At 39.9% G+C, this 22100-nt stretch overlaps 3 long non-coding RNA genes across 7 annotated transcripts; 2 read left to right on the top strand and 1 right to left on the bottom strand.

Annotated features, from left to right (window-relative positions):
- The first annotated feature begins 1633 nt into the window (after window positions 1–1633).
- Window positions 1634–4299, top strand: LOC121900589. 2 transcript variants are annotated; one of them, XR_006096989.1, is made up of 3 exons: window positions 1634–1673; window positions 3634–3703; window positions 3938–4299. It is a non-coding gene; the product is annotated as an uncharacterized LOC121900589 (long non-coding RNA). The 2 variants fall into 2 exon arrangements; XR_006096990.1 differs by lacking the exon at window positions 1634–1673 and adding an exon at window positions 2678–2952.
- A 7265-nt stretch (window positions 4300–11564) lies between these two features.
- On the top strand, window positions 11565–14219 carry LOC121900790. 2 transcript variants are annotated; one of them, XR_006097082.1, is made up of 2 exons: window positions 11565–12744; window positions 12835–14219. It is a non-coding gene; the product is annotated as an uncharacterized LOC121900790 (long non-coding RNA). The 2 variants fall into 2 exon arrangements; XR_006097081.1 differs by having other exon boundaries at window positions 11565–12756.
- A 2061-nt stretch (window positions 14220–16280) lies between these two features.
- LOC121900825 lies at window positions 16281–21731 on the bottom strand. Of its 3 annotated transcripts, XR_006097098.1 has the most exons (8): window positions 19946–21731; window positions 19735–19836; window positions 18564–18647; window positions 18294–18375; window positions 18147–18209; window positions 17644–17812; window positions 17330–17506; window positions 16281–16889 (listed from the first exon to the last, which is right to left on the bottom strand). It is a non-coding gene; the product is annotated as an uncharacterized LOC121900825 (long non-coding RNA). The 3 variants fall into 3 exon arrangements; XR_006097097.1 differs by having other exon boundaries at window positions 16281–17506; window positions 19914–21731; XR_006097096.1 differs by having other exon boundaries at window positions 16281–17506.
- Window positions 21732–22100: the final 369 nt, after the last annotated feature.

Genomic DNA, 22100 nt, shown 5'->3' with positions numbered 1-22100 from the left:
TCTTGTTTTGATTCCTCTTGTCACTTGTCCTTGGCGGAGGGAACAGATGGGTGATACAGACAGTAAAATAGGTTATAGGTGAACAATTTTACTCCTGACTTGTTAAGGCAAAGTCCATCCTTAGATGCCTTAGATGTCTGAGGTCCCAGAAAAAGTTTAAATTGTCAATGAAGTGCAGTGAATGGACAGTGCATGCAGTTGAAAGCCATGTGTTCAGTTCCAACAGTCTGCTGAATCTTTCAACTCCTCTTCTGACTGGCAGTAGAGGGCCACTGATAAAAACCTCAGCATTCAAAGAGCTGACTGTGTTCAACAGATCATTTCAGTACTTCAGGCTATTGTTTCACAGCATCACTGGTCCCTATGTGCACTATGATGGTTTTCACAGTTGGATGTGCTGACACGATATGCGGGATTCCCTCTGTCATGTCAGAGACCATATCCTTGGGAGAGCAGAGTATTTTGATGTTTTTAATGCATGTACTTCTTACATCTCTTACAGCAAAGTCGCCCATAATCAGAGTTTGAAGCCTAGTTGATAGCTTTCCCTGTAGCCTTTACTTTCAGATTTACTCTCAGTCCTTACCTTGCTGCGTGAAGATAAAAGGTTATCCAGGTCATCAGATGGAGATCCGGGATCTCCAGGAGGACGGCTGTGTCCTACCAAGCATAGGGGTTGAGAAGACTCTCTGCCATGATGATGATAATGCAGGCCAGCCAGTCGAATCACAAATCACAGGGCACTGGGCGCTGCCTGTTACTTGTCCTCCCATTTCTTAGAGAAATGATTTATGCTTTGACTTTGCATCAAGTGAGCTCCAGGAAGGACTACCACTTGTAGATTTATTACCCAGTACACATCCCATTCAAGTTAGCCAGAGGGCTAAACCTGAAGTAGCCGACTTGGCCAGCGAAAATCACTAGTGCGCATGCTCTATGGGCCGCACAACGCGGAAGATCCGGGTACTTTCATACCCGGAAGTCGAATTTTTTTTTACTTCATGCGCCACTTAGCAACTTTCATAGGAATGAACGGGGCCCCGCCTCCAACGCTGTATCCAGTTCTCTTTATACATCCATGAGGATGGGTGCCTGCTTTCCTCCTTAGGGCTGGATCTCTTACATCGATTTAATGTACTTAATTTTTTTTTTAATGCTAATCTATGATTGACCAAGACACGTAAAATGATGCTCCAAGGGAGGACGTCCTCCCTAACCAATCAACAACCAGAATACAATATTGACATTGCATTGGTCCACTGATGGTTTCCAGATTTCATCTTCAATTCTCTCCACTGTAAGGCAGAGTAGCAGCAGTAGATAGCTCTTTGCGTTAGCCAACGCAACAGTTGGCTTGTTGTAGCAGCCTGAAGGACTCTTTATACATCCATGGAAGGACTGTTAAGGACGGTTGTTAAGCTAACGGTGAGAATGGATTTGGACTGTGCTGCACAGCAGTGACAGGATGCCGCTGGGGAGGCTGGAGAGAGAAGCAACCGGAGAAACAACCAGGAGAGTTAGCTTGTTTGTCACTGTTGCTAATGATATCAGACTGGTTAACCAGCAGCCACAAAGTTCTGTTAACTAACAAACAAGATGACCAACAGCCACAAATGGACGTTATGACATGGATACTTCATCTCCATGAAAGAAAGAAGAAGACGTCAGATAACGTGAGTCAGATACAGCCTCTCTCTCTCTGTCTCCTTGGTCGCTAATTTCTTCTCTGATGGTTAAATGTCTCTGTGTGGCTGTTGTGTGAATTTATCTCCTTAACAAACATGCAGCGGAGATCATATAATGTGCTGTAGGTAGTTTGCTTGTTGAAGTTACAGTGAGCTGTCTGGACTCACTCATTCATTTGGAATTGATCCCGTTTTTAAATGAGTGGTTGTTCAGTCACCTGTTGATGTGATTAGTGAATGAGTGTGCAGGAGGTCTGGCTGCTTGCTTGTGACAATTTCTTTAGTTGGTTTTTAAGCTGAGTCATATATTGAGTAATAAGCTTAAAGTAACTAGAATAACAAGTGTAAACTAGGGGTGTAACGGATCGTAGTTGATCCGTGATCCATACGGATCGCCCCCCACGGTTCGGCAGGTATATGAACTGTGGATTAATTGCAAAATTCAATGTCTCATTTAAGACAAAGTAAACAAACTACTGTAAGTACAAGTCATAGACAGACAGCGTATCGACAGGGATTTAGAAGAGCGACGATCAAACCAGCATCTAACGGGTTTATCTGCTGTTTAATGTGCTGCAGCTGAGCAGCTAATTAGCTATATAGCTGCTAACTGACATTGGTGGTGCACTTTGCCCGGTGAATGTTAGTTTTGTGGCTCGTTATCATCAAATTTCAATGATGTGGACAGAGGCAACACTACCGTGTTGAAAAAAAGAAGGTATCATGCCTCATATTGCAATAATTGAGCATTGAATATTTTATATATTTTATTTTATTTAAACATCTTACATCTTAAATGTTCATTTAAGACCATGGGCAAAAGTTCCTTGCTGTTCCTTGCTGTAAGTGTGTTACAAAATAAATGGAAAACAAAGTTTTATTTGTCTCCTCCTTTCTTTCTTTTTTTTTTTTTTTGCTGATCCTAAAAATGATCCGATCCGTGACTCAAATCCGTGATACAATCCGAACATAGGCTGTATAAAAATATGGACGTAGTCACCGTGACGTCACCCATAGGTTTCTGAGGAGCGGTTTTGAAGCTCAAAGTGGGCGGTTCTGGCTGTCGCCAGCTTAGCAGTGCCTGACTCCGCCCAACTCCTGGCCAATCAAAAATGAGCCAAAGAGGCCAAATGACACCTGGTTGCTTAAACACGCCCACCTCGCTCAAAGCTGCTAAGTTAGCTAAGGCTAACAAACTAGGCTACTTTGGCTAGCCTTGTGGCATTGGCTGTTCCCGCTTGATGCCACCTCCCTCACGAAACTTGAGGTAAATTGAGTTTACCTGAAACTAACATTATACAACAAAACTTGAAACAATGATTCAGCTGTTAATGAGATTACATTATACTACACAATCTTAAAAATGCTTCAACATTTTTAAATATATAACGTTAATTTTGGTACATTAATTGGCAACACTTGATTTTGTCGAGACTTGCAGTAATTTGGCCAGTTTTACAGTGAATCAGTGTAACGTTTATTTAATACACATATAACGAATAATTTGAAGCAAATCAATTGACCCTAATTTAGATTTTCACCTAACTTTAGTTACTAGTTGTTTATTTAGGTGATTATACTTTGAATAAGATAATGTTAATAAGTTAAGTCACATGTGATGTTAGCCATTTAACGGTAGTGTTCTCTCTTACCATAAATGTTTTATTGATACCAAACAAGAAATTCGAGTTAGTTGGATTCACAGTGTGCATAACGGCTGACATTAAAGATTATAGCCTAGTATCCACACCGCTATTGCAAATAGCGCACCTATTTATGATTTTGACATTGATAAAAGTCCGAAGGGGACTGAAATTTATGTGTAACGTTAACGTTACTGTTATCAACAGCGCAGTGCGAGATTATCATCTAGAGCATGATACAGAAATGTATAAATTGTGAGAGAAAGGTAGTGTTATACTAGTTACAAGATGTTAATTTCTTTCAGTAAATCACCGGTATTGAGGTCATGGCCGCTTGTGATGCCTCCACCACGCCTGCTGCACACAGCAGAAACTGTAAGTACCAGTTTTGGCTATTTGACTTCAGACAGCTAATATTACAGTCTTCCAAGGACAAAAAGAAAGCATTTAAAAGACTGTCATCTATATTTTGAGGTGTTGCTCCCTGTTCTATTCTATCCTACAGCTGTGACATAGTATTGTCAACAAAAAGAACTGATTCACCCTTTATAGTTAATTTTCTGTTTTTCATTACCTGAAGCATTTATTACACTCATTTTACTTTCATAGGCACGGTGTGGATCATTGGTGACAGCTATGTCTGCTGAGACCCTGGGAAGCAACCTCGGCCTGCCGGGCACCCGTGTCTGCTGGTTTGGCTGGGGTGGAAGGCTGGTGCCAAGCCAGCAAAAATTGATAAGGCCAGGGAATTTGTTAACAGTGTTATGGCTACATTTGGTCATAGTTTAAATGGTAAGAGCACCCTCACATTAGACATGACAGTCCTAGGCTATTTTTGAAAGATAGAGTTCATTTCACACCTAGGGGAAATGACATTGAGATCCGAACTGTGAGTTTTGCACCCCTAGTGTTAACATGTCAGCTTTGTAGATTATATTTTGTATGTTGTGCGTTTAGATAAGAGTGTGTAAGTCATGTATTTGATACATTGATGCATTAATACTTTCTGATGTGAACCTACACTTTTAGATCTGTGAATGTTTTTAGTGTTCAGTCTAGCACTGATCTGTTCCTGTATCACATTATAAGCTTTGTGGTGTATATTTGTGTATACTAAGACAATACATAGGAAACACATGTAAATCATGTGATATGTTTTCTGTTTTTGATGAGAACATAAATTTGTTGTCACAATAGAACAATATTATAAATTTGAATTTCACTTTTTTGGTAAAATGACACATCTGAAACACTTCACGGCTAAAATGAGCACTTCTTTGTTTAGAAACTATATGTATGAATGTATTTAAAGAAGCAGCGTTTTTACCATTCGGGTTTTTGTTTTTAAAAGCAAATTGTTTTATTGGCATATAAAATTGCTCCCCATCCTTCGATTTCATCAGGTGGGGGACAATAATATAGTTTGATGCGGTTTGTTGTAAAATTCCATGTTGGTTTTCCTCCTGTCCTCCCCAATTTTTTGAGTCACCAGCCACCACTGGCCTGCACTGTAAGAAACCAGGAAGCAGAGCAAAATCTTTGACTATCAATCAATAAATATCTGTAGATAAAAACAGATTAAATAATTTTTTTTACCCAAAAATGCAGAGAAGGTGGAAGAACTTTTTTCAGCTCTGGGTAATGTCTGCAGTCTTCTTCACAGGCAGCGTACAGCACCAACAATTTCTAACAGGACTTGATAGTGTGTATGGTGCCTGACGCCTGGGACACACAGTCTGCGTAAGTAACGTGTGTGCGTCACGGAACCTCTTGCTTTTCATTTCCACTCCCATGTTAACAGAGTGTCTCACACCCACACCCCACCATACCCGTCAGAAAGAAAGCCGCTTTCACCTCACATAGTATTTATTTATTTTTAACAATTGAGCACAAGCTTCTTAATCTTTTTCTGACCATACTAAATATAAATGAAATTTATAATGAAATAATATGAAACATTCTATCATTGATGGCCATTATCAAAGTCAAACTATGTAGAAAGATAGAGCTGGCAGTAGCAGCACGATTTATAGATTAAAAAACCTCATTCTTTATATTATACTGGCCCTTTATGCTGCTCCTCAGTTCAGCCTCTGTTCCGAACAGAGCTGCTATAAAGCATTGACCGTGAGACTCTCACAACTGACACTTTTCACACACTCTGCTGTCAAAAGTCCATTTTCTCACGCAATGAAAAACAAATTCATAACTGATAACATTATGAAAAGAATACACTGACATCACAACAGCAGCACTGTGCAGCAGCAAGTTATTCAGACCATCAGGGGGAAAGCGAGAAATATACACAAATCTATTATATTGCAATTTATTCCCCTGCATGCTGCTCAGAGTAATCTCAGTCAGTGGCTTTTCTGGCAGCAGCACAGCATCTCTCCCTCTCCTCTCGGTGCTGTGCGCACGCAGGCTGTTGCTCTGAGAGTTTCTCATGATATACTGTTTTTGATGCGTTCTTGGTTTTCATAGCACTCTCAATCTAACTAATCTACAGTGCAGGTGACTGTTTCTTGACTTAATAGGTGGTGTGGAAATGCAGGAAATGTGTTTTAAATTACATTTTCAATCTTGTCCTATTTCTTTTGTCCAAATTAGTTTTTGTTTTATCTGTGAAACATAATTTCTCAGATAGCACCTTGTAGATAAAGTTAGTGAGCAATCCTTTATGTTTTTTATGGTTATTTAAAATAAGAGGGGTTATGGAAACCTGGATCTGATCTGTTCTCTGAAAAGTGTTCTGTTTGTATTGCTCTTTGGATGTGTCTAGTTCAGTGTCTTTTCACACTGTTATCAAGAAATTGCATTTATACATGTGCAAAAAACATGATATTAATGTGGACATGTGCATGAACTTGGAGTGCATTTCAGATTAAGCAGAGATGGTCAACATCCTGAGCTCAACACTGCCACTATCATAGCTGCTTTCTGTATTTTTGTACTGTGTTAATGGCAATAGTCTGCTACCATACATTCAGTTGTTTATTGTAAAAAAGGGAAAATCACTCAAAGTAAAACCACCTATTGCACACATCTTCCGAATGAAGAAAAAAACACCATATCTACTTTTTTGTATGCAATTGTTGCTTTTTCCATTCAGACTGAGTCATTGCACATTGAATTTGTTGAGTAAGATGTACCACAAAAACAAAACTTCTTACAACACTTCTTCCTCTTCGTTTGCTGCCCTTCACCTGTGGTAGTGGTGGAGATAGCAGGTCTGGGAGAGGGGGAGCACCTGTGACAGAGGTGGTAGAAATGATACGAGCGATGGTAGAGACTGAGGCACAGATAGCATCACTACCTCTGCAATTGTTAGGAGATGGGCTATGGATGATTTTGCACTTCATGATCCACTGACCTCAAATATATTTTTGATATATAATATATAATAATATAATATTTCTTGAATCTAATAAAACAACTTGTGTCATATTGTGTGTAATTGTACAGCAGTGAATTTATGACCAATCACACCCTATTTATAAGAAGAAGGTTTCCATAACATACATGTATTTCTTCAGTTCTGACGAGAACATCAGAAGAAGAATCACGCAATTTAAAAACTTTATCCTGTACAATACTGCAGCACAAAAATTATAAATTGTTACAGGATATCGTGCTTGGTAAGGCTAAAAGTCAGCAGCCATTGGGACAGCATGATGTTAATTTTGTAAATTATGGTCCCATTTAGAGTAAAATAGATGATAAAGCAGCGTATGCTTTAGGGCGTGGCTACGTTGTGATTAACAAGTCGCTACCACGTTACCACTACGTGACGTAACAATGGTGTATAGTCATAAGTGCTGCTATTTCACAGTGTGTTTTCAGTTCACTAAAGTTAATTCTATCATTTTGGTTGCCTAAAAAACCAACAAAAAAAAACAGTCTTGTTCAGCGTTTGGTTGTAATAGAAGACCCACCAATGAGTTGGATGATCAGTTTTTCCGGTGAGTACATTTTGTTTTAGCGGTTTCAGGTCTGTTTTTCGCTAGCGAAAATTAGCATTAGCATTATCACTGTAACCATAGATTTTCAATGCACTGTGCTAACCAAGGTAGCAGCTAGCGCTATGGTCAGCTCCACTCTCTCATCCAAATATGGTCACTTCTCGCTCCAAAAATCAAACATGGTGACGGCCGAATCCAAGATGGCAGTGGTCAAACCGCAAGGCTTCAAAACAGCAGTTCACAAACCAATGGGTGACGTCACAGTGACTATATCCATATTTTTTACAGTCTATGGTTAAAGACAACAAGGGCCTCCAATACTTCCTCCACATCTTGGAGCCAAGGTACCACAAACCAGATAGCTTTTCACCGAGAAACAAATCCCTGTTCTGTACAATAAAGTGGGACGAGATATAGCTGAGTCAGTGAGCAATGCCCAAAGAAGTGCAATAACAGTTAATGGCTGGACATCTTGAGCCACTGACTCGTATGTCACAGTCACGGCACACTATATTGATGATGAGTGTTTTTTGCAAAACCACATTCTACAGACCAGAGTGTTCAGCGAGGCTCACACAGGGAATAATCTGGCACTTTTACTGCAGGACATTAGCCATGAATGGAACATCGAAGACAAGAACCCAGTATTGGTCATGAATAACGCAAAAAACATGATACTGGCTGGAGTTGGTGCTGAGATGGACCCACATGTGCGTGTTATGTGCGTATATGTGTTTAGTGTGTGCAACGCACAGACACTAAGTCTGTCCTCACAAAAATCCTTGAAGATGGACAGAGGGTTGGAGCTTCTGGTGAAAGTGAGGAAGGTGGTAACTTTTTTTCACAGAAGCCCAAAATCCCAGTTATACCTGCCAAACCACAAGCTAGTCCATGATGTTTCCACAAGATGGTTCCTTGGACATGGAGTGTTTTTGGGAGCAGCAGCCTACCGTGTTGAACACCCTGCTGTCAAGGAAGATAAAGACGGAAGTAGTGATGGGCAAACCTGGCACCTGGCCAGCCTGTCGAATGTACCGAGTGCTCATGAATCCCGGACTTTTCCCACTCATACTGCCCACACCCACTCACTGTTATCGTAGGGTACTGCTCACATTGCCTGCCTGCCTGCTACGGTGGTGCAGTCGCTCAAAACATGAATGAGCACCAGTGAATGAGTGTGAATCATTGTCTTGAACAAGATCGTCTGTGAGTGACTCGAGTCGAGACAGCCTGGCAGCTACTCACTGAACGAGATCAAATGAACCGTTCTCTTGAACTAGGACATATGAGTGAACGAGAAGCGGTTTAATCGGACTTGTGTCGAAACAGAAAGCAGGTTAAATTGAACGAGACTGAACGAACTGCTGCTCTCTCGAACTAGGAGTTCTGCTACCTGCCCCTCAAAAAGACAGACAAATCGTTGGTCAGTGTCACATCGCATTTCTGTAACATCATATTGAGCTTATATAGCCTACCTATATACAAGTGGGATGCTGAGTCAATGCATGTAAATTAATATTTTATCTTTATTAATGTAAACTTATACATGATGACTGGTAATGCACTGAAGAGAAATTTTGTGGGGCAGGCAGCACTAGCTGTCCAATGTGCATGTACTATAACTGAGTGTCACAGAGAAACTGACGGCATATTTTGCAAAAGGTATCAAAACTCGAAAGGTTCGATACATTTACATGTATCAACTCGAAGGAACCAATGCTGTGAAAATAATTACTAGAGGGAAGAAGGCATGGCCAGCCTGACGATTTTGCATTTTGACTGTCACAATCTTGGATTTTTGGAGCCAGAAGTGACCATATTTGGACGAGAGGGTGGAGCTGACCTTAACGCTAGCCGCTAGCTTGGTTAGCACGGTGCATTTACAGTCTATGGTTCACTGTGATAATCCTAATGATAATTTTCGTTAGTGAAAAAGAAGCTTAAAACCATTAAAACAAAATGTACTTACACACAAACATCTGACTCCTTAGAGGGTCTTTTAGTACAACCAAATGTTGAACAAGACTTTTTTAAGCCACCAAATGTTACAGTTAACTTTCATGAACTGAAAGCATACTGAAATAGTGATGGCTGTGGTTACGAAAATACTTGGAGAATCTGGAGTTATGCCATGGTTATGTTACCCAACCAACATTGTTGCCATGGTAGTGACTTGCCTGTGACGACACCCACCTGTCATTCAAAGCAGCCACTCCCTTAATTATGCATAACTTCAAGCCTTAATAAAATTTATATGGGAGAGTTATATAAAAAATCACCCCCCATACAGTTATCATGAACAGAGAAACCATTTTTTGTACCAGACTGTAAACATGTTTATTTCTGCTGTAAAGTTGGGCATTTTAACATATGGGGTCTCTGGGGATTGACTCGCTTTGGGAGCCAGCCTCAAGTGGCTATTCAGAGAACTGCAGTTTTTGGTACTTTCATGTTGGCTTCATTTTTCAGCCCCCAGAGATCGCTGCATGGTAATTTCCCAGACGAAGCAGTGATTCAGACAGGACTTATTTAAATAAAAATGTAATGTACCACACAAACACTTCTTCCTCTTCACTGGCCGAGATATAGAGGAGTGCTGTGTGGGTACAACTGTGTCAGAGGTGAATGACTTTAGACATATTAGTTAAAATGTGGGGGAAAATGATTAATACTAGTTCTTACTTTTGTTCATGTTTTGTTGAGGGGGAGGTGGTGAGGAGGGTAGATGGGCGCTTGGAGATGATGGGACAGAGATGAGGGTAAGGGTATAGGTCTCCTCCTCAGAGTCCATTAAGGGATGAGAAGAAGATGGGGAGAGAAAGGTGGAAGGATGTGGAGAATGAGGAGGAGAAGAGGGTTGGGAGAGAGAAGTGGTAGACTGTGGAGGGGGGAGAGGACAAGAAGAAGAAGAGAAGTAAGGGGTGGGAGCTTCTGCTGACTGTATCCTGTAAGAATCTGAAATAATACATGTCAGCATATCACTCACGATGACAGCACACTCCAAAACATAAATTCATAAAAACAGACTTTGCCTTGCCTTTAACAATGTATTCGTATGCCCTGCTCATTTTTTAAAAAAAAAGGTTTCATGGGCCTATCCCATCCAAGGCACATGTAGGTGATTTAACAGGTGATTCTTCCCAAGAACAAAATCAGGTTATAGCCCAAGGCAGTAAGTTTGCTCACTGAAATAAATACAATAAATTAGATAAAATGTTAATATGCTCACTAATACACATTGACATCTTACATTTTCAAAATTTTATTGGAATGTTATGGGTCATTATACGAAACGTGCCATTTCCCATTCTTAATGTTTGACTTGTTTTAAAAGTCTTTAAGCCTCTCTTTGCATGAAGTAGATCCTTATCTTTCAGAAAATCTATCTTTTTTTTCCCACATATAATCAACATGAATATGTATGTTTCGTCAACTCTGTTACCGACATATCAATTAGCCTAATGTTTGAAAAGGTTTTAAATCCCTATTTAGAAGAAAATCTGATATACTATGAAGGATAAAATCTCCCTTGTTACACTAAGTGTGTTTGTATAGTGAGAATATTGAGGAGTTTACTTTTTCATGGATGAATATGCTCATTTACAATTTCACAGCATCTTCTGTTTTATGAAAATTTATGAAAACTAAATAATACCCCAATTTCTTTGTGTGGATAACTGGTCTCTTTTACATAACATATGAAATGAGTTGATTTTACATTTGTATTTAAATTTTTTTTAATGATATTAGAATATTATACATGGCTGATACCTCAGTAACAGGGTTGACAACAGTTATCATATTGGTTATACTGCTTGTTTAAGTTAAGGGTTTAATGGATTTATAATGGGACATTCATAACCTTTAATTCAACATGACTAATCAGAATGTTTTGGAGACAGATTTATTTAGAGGTTTTAGCATAAATGATGATGAAAAATGATGATGACATTGCGGATGTAAATGTAAACCAATTGTTTTATTCAAAACATGAAGGATATTGAAATTACATCACAGTCAAAGGATCTATTGAACATGTTTGGCCTATTTAAAAAAGCCTAATATTGTATCTGCTGTGCCCCCTCAAATGCAGTCAGTGGTATCCCTGTTAATAAAAGCGGGGAACCCCTGCGGCAAGCAACAGCAGAACAACCTAACTGTCAACAATCTTGGTGATGAATGGTAGCGGAATAAACAATTCAGCAATCTGACAATAGTGTGCCCACCCAAAACCCTGGATGCCCCCCCCCCCCCCCGATCACAGTATTCTAGAACCGGAAAAGAAAATCCTAGATGGATATGGATATGAGATTTTCAGAACTTTCTCACACCTGTGTAACTCAATATTTCTATTTTTCTCTGATGTACAGAGTATAAGCCTAAATAACCCTAACCCCAATGATCAATACATGTAACATTCCTGTCTGCCTACTCAACAAGTTTTGACCAGATGTCCTTCCGTATTTCTACGTGCTGTGGCCTTTCTGTTAGTGACCACCTGGTGTATTGACATTGTCCCTGACACCGATGGGATGTCTGTTGGCATGTTACAGTATGCATCCCCAATTTTCTAGGTTTCCACATGAAAGAGCTTCACTGTGGCAGTTGTCAGTAGCACCCGGTAGAGTGTGGTGGCATCAGGAATGTCATACCCTTGACTCACAAGCTGATCTGCCAGTCTTTTTAACACTCCCCCAACACCATCAGGAGCTCCCTTTCTTCTCGCTTCAAAGAAATTCCAGGTGTCACTCTCAAAGCCTCTCTTGCTCAATTTAGGACAGGAAGACCCCTCTGCCTGGATTAGAAAAGTACAAGGGCCGGCACTGAAGAAGTGGACAACAGACACATATGAATGATGAGCTCGTATGTAGTCCAGTACTGGCTCAAGATGTTGCCAGATTGCTGGAGGACCCTTTTGATTGGATTGTGAGATGGTGCAGAGGCAGAGAGGGCTTACATCTTCACAAACATATAACACATCTGTGTGCATTGTTGCCTGTTGGTGCGAGGCACCAAAATGCACAGCCTGGATCTCAGCACTGAACATGCATGAGTAGTTTTCTGAGAAATCCACATGTATAATGCATTTGTGCGAAGACAGACTTCTCCTTAGTTCTCTGGAGAATGTGAATTGCTGCTTGATGTTGAACACAGGCTTCTTGAACTTATGCAGCAAACAAGTGAAATGCTCAAAAAGCCCACGACCAACCCAGTCACAAGGTCGAGTGGTTCCCGTGCCAGCCCCCATCTAGAAGGTGGAGCTCCTAGACCGTCAGCTTCAGGTCACCATAGACTGGGCCGGTGCTCCGCCTCCACGTCATGTCACAACTCTGGTCATAGTTGACTCCATCATCAGGAACAAAGTCTGGAATAACTTGTGTCCCAGGTGCCACTGTTCGTGATTTAGAAGATAAAGCCATCAAGATCCTCGCAAACCAGCTGGACATTACCAAGGTCATTTTACACGTAGGTATGAATGACACCTGTAACGAGCAGTCTGAACTACTGAAAAATGATTTTGTGCATTTGCTCTGCTCTCTGAAGAGATCTGTGAGGCACATGTACGTGTCCGGTCCCATCCCCTCCTGTGACTGTGGTGTTGGGCATTTCAGCAGGCTACTGTCTCCGGACACCTGGAACTCATCAGCCTGCGCTGCCTACGGTGTGTCCTACATTGACAACTTCAACCTCTTCTGAGAACGCAGACAGTTATTTAGAGGAGACGGCATACATCCAAACTGGTTGGGGGCAAAACTACTTTCAGCAAATATTTTGTTTTCTGACACCCACCCTGGTGCTCTGCTAACAGGTAGCAAAAACACTTCCACTAGCTCTGACTAGTCCCCCACTATTTACATCTCCAGGTTCCTAGCACCAGCCTGATTGGTTCCCCATGCTTCTGTTCCGTTGTTCATGAGGAGCCAGGACAAACAACCATGTATATTCTCCCACTAAAGACAGTTCTACAATCTACAATCAGTCAATTGTACATACCATTCCCCATTATTTATATCTTATATCTCTTTATATCTGGCTGCTTAGCTAGGCATAGAAGTCGACCTCAGCATCTCTTTCAAAAATGTAATTTATCCTCCTGTGTATATTGTGCCCTCTTGTCTGCCCTAAAGACCAATATGTCTGCAGATTTGACTGTAGACAATTATCATATCTGTCCAAAAGAGGGAGTCCCCAATGCCTCAACTTCCCCTGACTGCAAATTTTCTTTTAGTTTGATAACACAAAGCTCTGGTTAGGTTAAAAGCATACAAAAACACTGGTGCAGATAATCTTGACCCTTATATTCTTCATCTGAGTGCCTCCTTAATCTGTCCACATTTAGCACATATTTTTAACCAAGCCTATATAACAGGCATGATTCCAGATTCGTGGAAAAGCGCCTTAGTAGTTCCCTTACACAAAATTGGTGATGTCTCCGATTTTCACAACTACTGTCCAATATCTAAACTTCCTTTCTTTCTACAACCACAACAGTCTGGTTTTTGCCTGTGTCACAGCACAATAGCAGCTGCAGTCTCAGTCATTGATAGCATCATCTCCTCTCTGGATAAAAAATAAGGTTGTACTGCTCTCTTCATTGACCTCTCAAAAGCATTTGATACTGTTGATCATAAAATTCTACTTCATAAACTAAAGTTTATAGATTGAAATGAAGCCATGCTGCTGTTGCTGATAGTACTCAGTCAAGCCCTCTTGCCATCAGAAACGGGTTGCCACAGGGGTCAATCCTTTTTCCACTGCTGTTTACATTATACATAAATAACATCATTCTACCTAATCAATACTTCAATGTCCATATTTTTGCAGATGATACAGTTTTATATACCCCAGGCTCCAGCCCAGCCCAGGCCCTGACTCGTCTTCAGTCTGCCTTTGATGCATTCCAATTATCACATTAAATGCTGAAAGACCAAGTACATGGTATTTTTTTTCACCTCCACCAGTGACTTTGACTATCCTGCCATTAAAAAAGTTTAAATGGCACCCATATTACTCTTGCTGAGTCATATAAATACTTGGGAATTTGGCTGGAGAGCAGACTATCATTCAAGATTCATATTCAACATTTGATTCAGAAATTAAAAATCAATTGGGCTTCTTGTATAGAATTAATGGTTTGTCTTCTTCCAACCGTACAACTATTGTGCACTCAACCTTCATGTCTGTCCTTGACTATGGAGATACTGTTAATTGTCATGCTGCCACATCTACACTTCAGCAGTTAAACCCTGTGTATCATAGTGCATTATGTTTTATCACAAATGACAAATTTCATACTCATCATTGCTCTCTGTATCACAAGGTTGGTTGAACTTCCTTACAGACAAGAAGAAATAACCATCTCATGTTATTCATCTATAAAGTTCACTGTTGAAACTTCCAAACTTCCTCACATCTCTTCTTTCATTTAAATCTAGTAACTACAGTACATGATTCAGTAACTACTTAACATTAGATATCCTTCATGTTCACACTAATGTTGGCAGGACTGTTTTCAGCTACTATACACCTTTTTAAGTGGAATGAACCGCAAACTGCCCTCAAACCAGAGTCTTACACTCCTACTTGGAGATTTTAAAGCTTGATTATCTGATGTTTTTTTTTTTATTCTTGTAACTGTTTTTTTTTTAATTCCTTGTTTATTGTGTAGTTGTGTTGTTTCTGTCTGCTGATTGTGTTCTTGTCTTATAAGTGTTTCTTGTTCTCAGGAAAAAAGATCTTAATCTCAATAAGACTGCCTGATTAAATAAAGATTAGATAAAAATATGTTGATTTATGTAAAAATGACAACAAAAGTTGTTCTACGCCATGTGCTTGTTAGAAATGCCAACCCTAGCTCCAAGCTTAGTTTTTCATCCATGAATTGCATATGTCAGACAGGTCTTAGTAGGGGTCATATCGGTCATTTTCACATAAATCAACAAATGACACACACTGTAACTGACACAGGTGATGCAAATAAATGCAAGTTAGCATACAACATCTAACTGATGAAAAATATGAAGTGAAATTGCACCTCACACACTCATAGACCCTGTGGTGCCACCTAGGAATGTAATTTTTCCAATCTTTGGCTCCAATGTTTGGCTTATGTGTCACTGTGTCATATGTTGATTTGACTATGTCATATGTTTATGATTGATATGACCCCTACTGAGGCCTGTCTGATGTATGCAATTCATCGATGCAAATCTAAGCTTGGACCTCGGGTTGGCATTTCTAACAAGCACATGTCATAGAACATGCAACTAATGAAAAATATGGGAGAGAAGTGAAATCACACCTTACACACTCACAGATCCTGCGGTGCCACCTAGGAATGTAATTTTTCCAATCTTAGGCTCCGCCCACTGGTAACATACAGCCAGATGTCTCAAATTACACATATACATTTATTTTCATTTCCTGTTATTTGGTGTTTTTTGTGAAAATGACTGATAACCCAATGACGGTAAAAAGTATGAACAGCGTAAACTAATTTAAGGAGAAAAGCACCTCGAAGGAACCAAAGAATGGAGATTTAACCAAATATGGGTTGGTTCTGGGTGGACCTGACCAATATTCTGTTTACTATGCATGCTCTGACTCCAAAAAAACACCTACTGCGCAGAACCTGGCACCAATTTGAACGAACATATGGCAGCTCTCATTTTGATGAATTTTGTTTTCATTTCTGTGTAATAGAAGGGCATGTGCCTACCAAAGTATGTATGTATTGCCATGCAATTCATGGATACCAAGCTAAGCTTACCCTTTGGGACAGCATTTCTAACAGGCACATGTCATAGAACAATGAATTGGCATAGAAATCTAACTGTGATGGAGAATATTGGAGAGAAATTAAATCATACCTCACACTCTCACAGAGCCTGTAGTTCTCCCTTAGAATGTAAAAGTTCAAATCTTTACATAAATAAACTGACTGTTTGCAAATATAAGTTATTCAGTGATCTCTTCAGATAAAATGTAATCAAACATTTATAGCACAGGTGCAGTGAAGAACATGAGGGAAATTACATTACATTGCATCAACATCTGAGTGAACTTTCAGAGCTAATCTCAAGTTCATCTGAACTCTGTTCTGTACAAAACATGACTGCCATCTGCTGATGAGGATGTGCAGGTAAAATCGCCTTGCACGCCTCTGCAGCTGTCTTGTTGCCCCCTGCCTTCTGTGGATGAGGCAGGTGAGACCCTCCCTTGCATTCTCTGTTAGATGTCCACTAAAGGAGACTATACAGGTAAGCAAGTTTTTTACAGCTTAAATATAACTTGGTGAAACATACAGGGGTTTAAGTGGTGGGTAATTTCAAATGCAATGTTTCAAACAAAGCTCAACAAATATCACCAAACATACAACTGTTTTATGTGCAGCTTGGCCATCTGTATTGCTAGCTACCGGTACGGTAGCTGACACCCCCTGCTGGCCAGGGAGATAGCTGTGGCAGACTTATTGCCTCAACTGTCAGGAAACCCCTACAAGGGCCCTCCGCTCCTGGTCTTTCTCACTGTCAGCGTGGGTTTGGGAGGGGGGGGCGTGATTTGCTCCCGCTGGTCCCGCTGCTATTATGAAGAGCACCCTAAAATTAGAATGAGTATTAGTAGTAGACAGTATTAGATAGTTAGAAAGTACATTATTAACGTTAATGTGTGATAATGATAAAATTTCAAGCTTGCATAAGTAATGTTATTCATTTTAGATTTTTTTTTTAATCAGACAGTGGAAATGTACATTATGTGTTGCTGAAGTTATGTGGTTAATTCAAATGCAGCACAGCCCAGAGTAGCAGCAGCAGCAGCACAGCCCAGAGCCACAGCAAGAAATGGGAGCTTAAAAGAAGGTCAGCTAATCACATAGCCTGTCCACAAAGAAAACAAGTCCACTGGTTATTTTGAGGTGATAGTAATTTTCCCTGCTGCACCGCTACACTGGATCTTAGGGTTCCCCCCACCTGCCAAATCCCACTTTAACCCCTGTAAACATATGATATAAAAACTTCAAGTAGAAGTGCACATTTACTTTGCGGGGTGTCTTCATTCTGACGGAGAGACAAGTTGGACAAGACACTGGCACGGGCCTTGAGAGAATCCCAGTGATGCTTCATCTCTTTCACAAGGATCTTCTTCTACTCTTGAAGCCTATGAACACTCATGATCCTACAGAAGACTTACTTTTTCATGCTGAAATCAACAGAACCTGTAATATATTGATATGGAAGGTTAAGACCACTGTACGAAGTATGTAGCTTCAGAGATCATTTCTGTCATTCATATGCAAGCATGCACACTGTAACACCTACATGGAAGAATACACACAGTACATAAAATGCATACCACTGTTTGTAATCTGCCAGGATCAAGGATGTTCTGTGTCCAGGATATGATCTATGCATACTGTTTGCTCGGATGGAACGAGGCTGTTGTATTCTGCTACCGTGGCCTTCAAAGTGGTCTTCTATTGCTTTATTTATTCGATGGATTCTATGTCGACCTTTGTTGCTGTCTGAGAAACAAACAAAAACAAAAAAAAACAAATTACATTTTTTTTTAACTCACAATGTCAATATGACCCTGTTGAAATTACAGCTATTATAACAGAATGACAATACATTTTGCCAATCAGGTGAATCATAACAGATTCACTAATAATATCAATGCTCATTTTATTGTGATTGTGGAGAATCCACTTGGGAGAGGTCCAACACATGAAACACTACTTTTTAGAACTGCATGGACATTGTAATTGTAAAGCGAATGAGGAAACGTTTCCAACTGTGGTCTGAATAGGCCTAAGATAATATTTTTTCGGTAGAGGAGTTGATAGCTTGTCTTAATACTGGTCATGAGAGCCTCAATCTTCTGACACAAAGCCTGTGGCGTGCCTTGATGGTCGGTTTCTCCTGACAAAGTGATTAACACAGCATCAGTTTCACAAAAAGACAAAAATGTTTTTTCATGTCAGATAATGTTCATCATTTTCTCACCATCTGCCTATTCCACAGTGTTTTATTCCAGTTGAAGCTGGGCTTTCAGGTCCTCGAACTGGATTTTTAGGGCTTTAAAAGTCTAAAATGACAAGCAAGATCATTATAAAAACCTACAAGCCATTAGAATGCATACAGTGTCTAACAGCAACTCAAGTCATGCAAAAGTTATAATACGTGGCAAGGCCATAAATAAGTGCACAAAGCTGTATGTGCATTTCATTTACCCACACCAGGCCATAGCAGTAAAATAATATTGTTTCTACCTACCTTATGTTATCTCTGGGTCAGTGAATTAGCCAGGTTTCTGCTGGTTCCATCTTATGGACAGAAGTGTCAGCATGTCATTGCCTCCTACAGGTACACAGAGATGAGTTCTGCACAAATGTCCTTGTAATAATAGTAATGTCATTCATTGTATAAGGTACAATTATATAGCACCTGCTTTTGACATGTGCTTAGTAGTGACTGCTATCCTGGAGAGAAACGTATTACACTGTTCCACTTCCTCCCCTAGGAAGGAACCAGCACTATCTTGTACAGCGAATACCTCCAGCTAGGCCCGGTAGTCCCCTTTACTTCAACTAAAGTCTAATCAAAATTCCACAATATTTAATATGTTATTCCCCGGCCCATGCCCCACCCTTCCACTATCTAATGTGTAAATTAGTGAGAAACCTTATGAGTAATCCTGCTTACAAACAAATATATGCACAGACAGATAAACAGGTGAAAACATAACCTCCTTGACAGAAGTAGATATATCAATTACTCTGGTATATGATAGTTGAATATCATTTATAGGATTGCACTTCATTTGATAACAATGTACTGCACTACACCAACCTCACATTTGAAGTCATGGGCTTTAGCATGTACAACTGACGGGAAGGGCCTCATGTTCTGAACGGACAGAAGTGCAGGTCTGCAATTACATGTTTGGTTTTGCTGTGTATGTGATCCACAAATACGTGTCAGACAGTGTCAAAGACACCTCAAAAGAATAAAATAAGTCTGCCTCATAAATTGTTGCGAAGTTGAGGGTTGGTGGGCCAGTAGCCACTGGCTATCCACTCCATCGTTCCAAGTAGCCTGTCATCCATCACAGGTTAGCTCTGGCATGTTGAGATCATACCATCCTACAAAGTAACATTTAAATCCACTGTAATGTTATGACTGCCAAGGTTAGAATGCTATGTAATATGTGCCATATATAGCTCAGTGGTTCAGTAAAGCTTGCTGACTTGGTGGGCACTATCATGAATAAGTCATTTGTAAATGGTATGAATAAATAAGTGGCAACTGTCCATTCCTCCCCAAAAAAGTTTGCATGACAACCCTGATGTGCGCATTTCTTTGAGACATTAAATTCTTGTGAGAGTTGTTCAATTGCAACACATCTTTTTTGAAACTGGACAAAGGAAATGTTTCAAATAATTACCATTTATTGTGACCAAAGCAACTGCCCTCCCTTGGATCATCCTGGATGCCTCTGGTGGACAGCCACAGATGTGGACAGGCATCTCAATAGGCAAAAGTTGTACTGAAAGACATAAACACATGTGAATTAGGATAATTCATCATTAGCTACACACACACATAAGGCAGTCCATAACTTACCAAAGTGTGTAAGAGCCTTATCCACAACACACCTGGTTGGAGGCAATGGCTAGAAGAAATCAGCACACATGGCATCCCGGTTGTGGAGGACATAGGTTTTGTTGTGGCTGCTGATGTTGTATTCAGCACAGAGGAATGGACACAGGAGGCAGCCTCAGCAACCGACAGCCGCCCAGTTGTTCCCACACTGGCTGCAGGTGTTTGTTGCCATGTTCCCCTGTGCCAGCATGCTATTAACAAGGTCTTTTTGCCCTTCATCTCTCAGAAAAGTGAGCATTACAAGTGCTCCAATCCTAGGGAGCCAGAGGAGCTCTTTGGTCTGCTGCTGCTTCTTCTAACTTATCATCAGAGCCACTCAAGGAGTGCTGCAGATCTTGCAGAAGACATTATATTACAATTGAAAAAGAAATACATGGAGTGGCTATAAGAGGCCCAAGATTTTTTTGCCCACTGTTTGATCACTGGCATACAATCTAGCCAAAGACATGGAATTCACATTGTAACAGATAAACTAGTGATAGATAAACTTGTGAATGATGGGTTGGCAATTCCTGATCAACAGCTTCAAAACCTCATATCTCAAAAAAAGAAAAAAAATCAAGAGACACTAAAAATTAATGATTAATTCAGATCAATTCACGTATCCTCATAAAGCTTGTTTTGGAGACTTTTTTTTAGTCCAAGAGTTGACTTTGCAGATACAGAGTACAAGACATTATATGCAGTAAATACTGTATATAATAAACTACATATCAGCAGAGACCGTCTCTGAAGCAAAGGTCACCGTTAAATTAGGGTGAGAGGGGCATCAGTCTTACAACGGTGTTCAACTGTAATCCAAAAAACAACTTTTAAAGCAGCATTTATATATATAATCCTTACATTTGTTTTCAGAATACCTGTACACAGTCTACATTCACAGATGATGTTTTGAGTCAGACTAATGACTGACTGACTAATATTTGTTGAGAAATAGAGAACATAATTGTACAGTTTTTCTTTTTCTCTTCTTTTGAATCTTCAACATCAAATGTATGCTTCAGTTTTTGAAAAGAGGTTCCTACACCAAAGATCACCTCTACCAAAACATTTTTCATACTACTCATGTCAGCTAATTCATGCTAGGACCAAAAAGCATTTCCTTATTTTTCAAGATTTAAGATGTTATCAAAGATGAGTACACATTGGTCTGACCTGGTGTAATTAAGCTTGAAATCTTGAAAAATAATGAACACACATTTTGTGGTTTTTTAAGACAATGTACCAAAATTATTATTATTTACATATTTGTGGGCACATTTCATTTCTGCGGTCAGCCTGAACCCAAATCTGTGGGGACTATGCAGAATAGAATGGTTAATTTGTTTAAAACCCCATAGAACTGTAGTAGATTTACAGTGATACATGCAATCCCCGGCAATGGCCTGCACTAACATGAAAGGACTGAAACAATTTAAACATTTAAAATATCGAGAATATAAAACACTAACCATGTCTGGATTGATTCCATGTGACTCTTGGCCTCTGGCACAGCATGTTTCCATCCATATCCCCCTCTCTCCACCTCATTTTCTGTGGTTGTACAGGTGCTGCTGCCAAATCCCCCGAAGGAGGTCAGCAAATTCGTTGTCCTAATGCAAGGGAATGGTTATGGCTAGCTAATATTAGGCTAGCTTGGGGGTGCAAAACTAATGTTAGCTAGCTAAGTTACTTCACAGTGACTAGAGTTATCTAACTAGTAGTATAAAATGGCATAAGCAAATCAACTAAGAGTTGTCGTTCCGAAGTACATGCTTCGTGGCTGAATTTTAACACTAGAACTGCCAAGGGGTTATTTTTACCCCCCTGGTGTTTTCAAATGCATGTGACTCTTAAGATAAAATCCTTACATCTCTCAATGCATGACTTTTCCTAAAATGGGTTTATTAATCTTCTAGTGACTTATGGGGGTGTGGGACAAAAAGAAAAAAAAATTTTATGATCATCTATACCTCGAACCACCGAGGGGTCATTTTACCCTTCACAGAAACCGTTGAATAGTATACGGCAGCCATGGTATCGCTACCGGAGATCAGTTGACACGCAGCAATACATTTAATAGAGAGCGACTGACATGGATATACATTTTCATGAATATTGCACGTTGCATGTAGGAGATAAATGTCACTTCCTATGTCCACTATGTGG

Source organism: Thunnus maccoyii, chromosome 7, assembly GCF_910596095.1.
Source record: "Thunnus maccoyii chromosome 7, fThuMac1.1, whole genome shotgun sequence".
Classification (NCBI taxonomy): Eukaryota; Metazoa; Chordata; class Actinopteri; order Scombriformes; family Scombridae; genus Thunnus; species Thunnus maccoyii.
The sequence above is the reverse complement of the archived record's forward strand: the minus strand, read 5'-3'. Positions and strand labels throughout refer to the sequence as shown.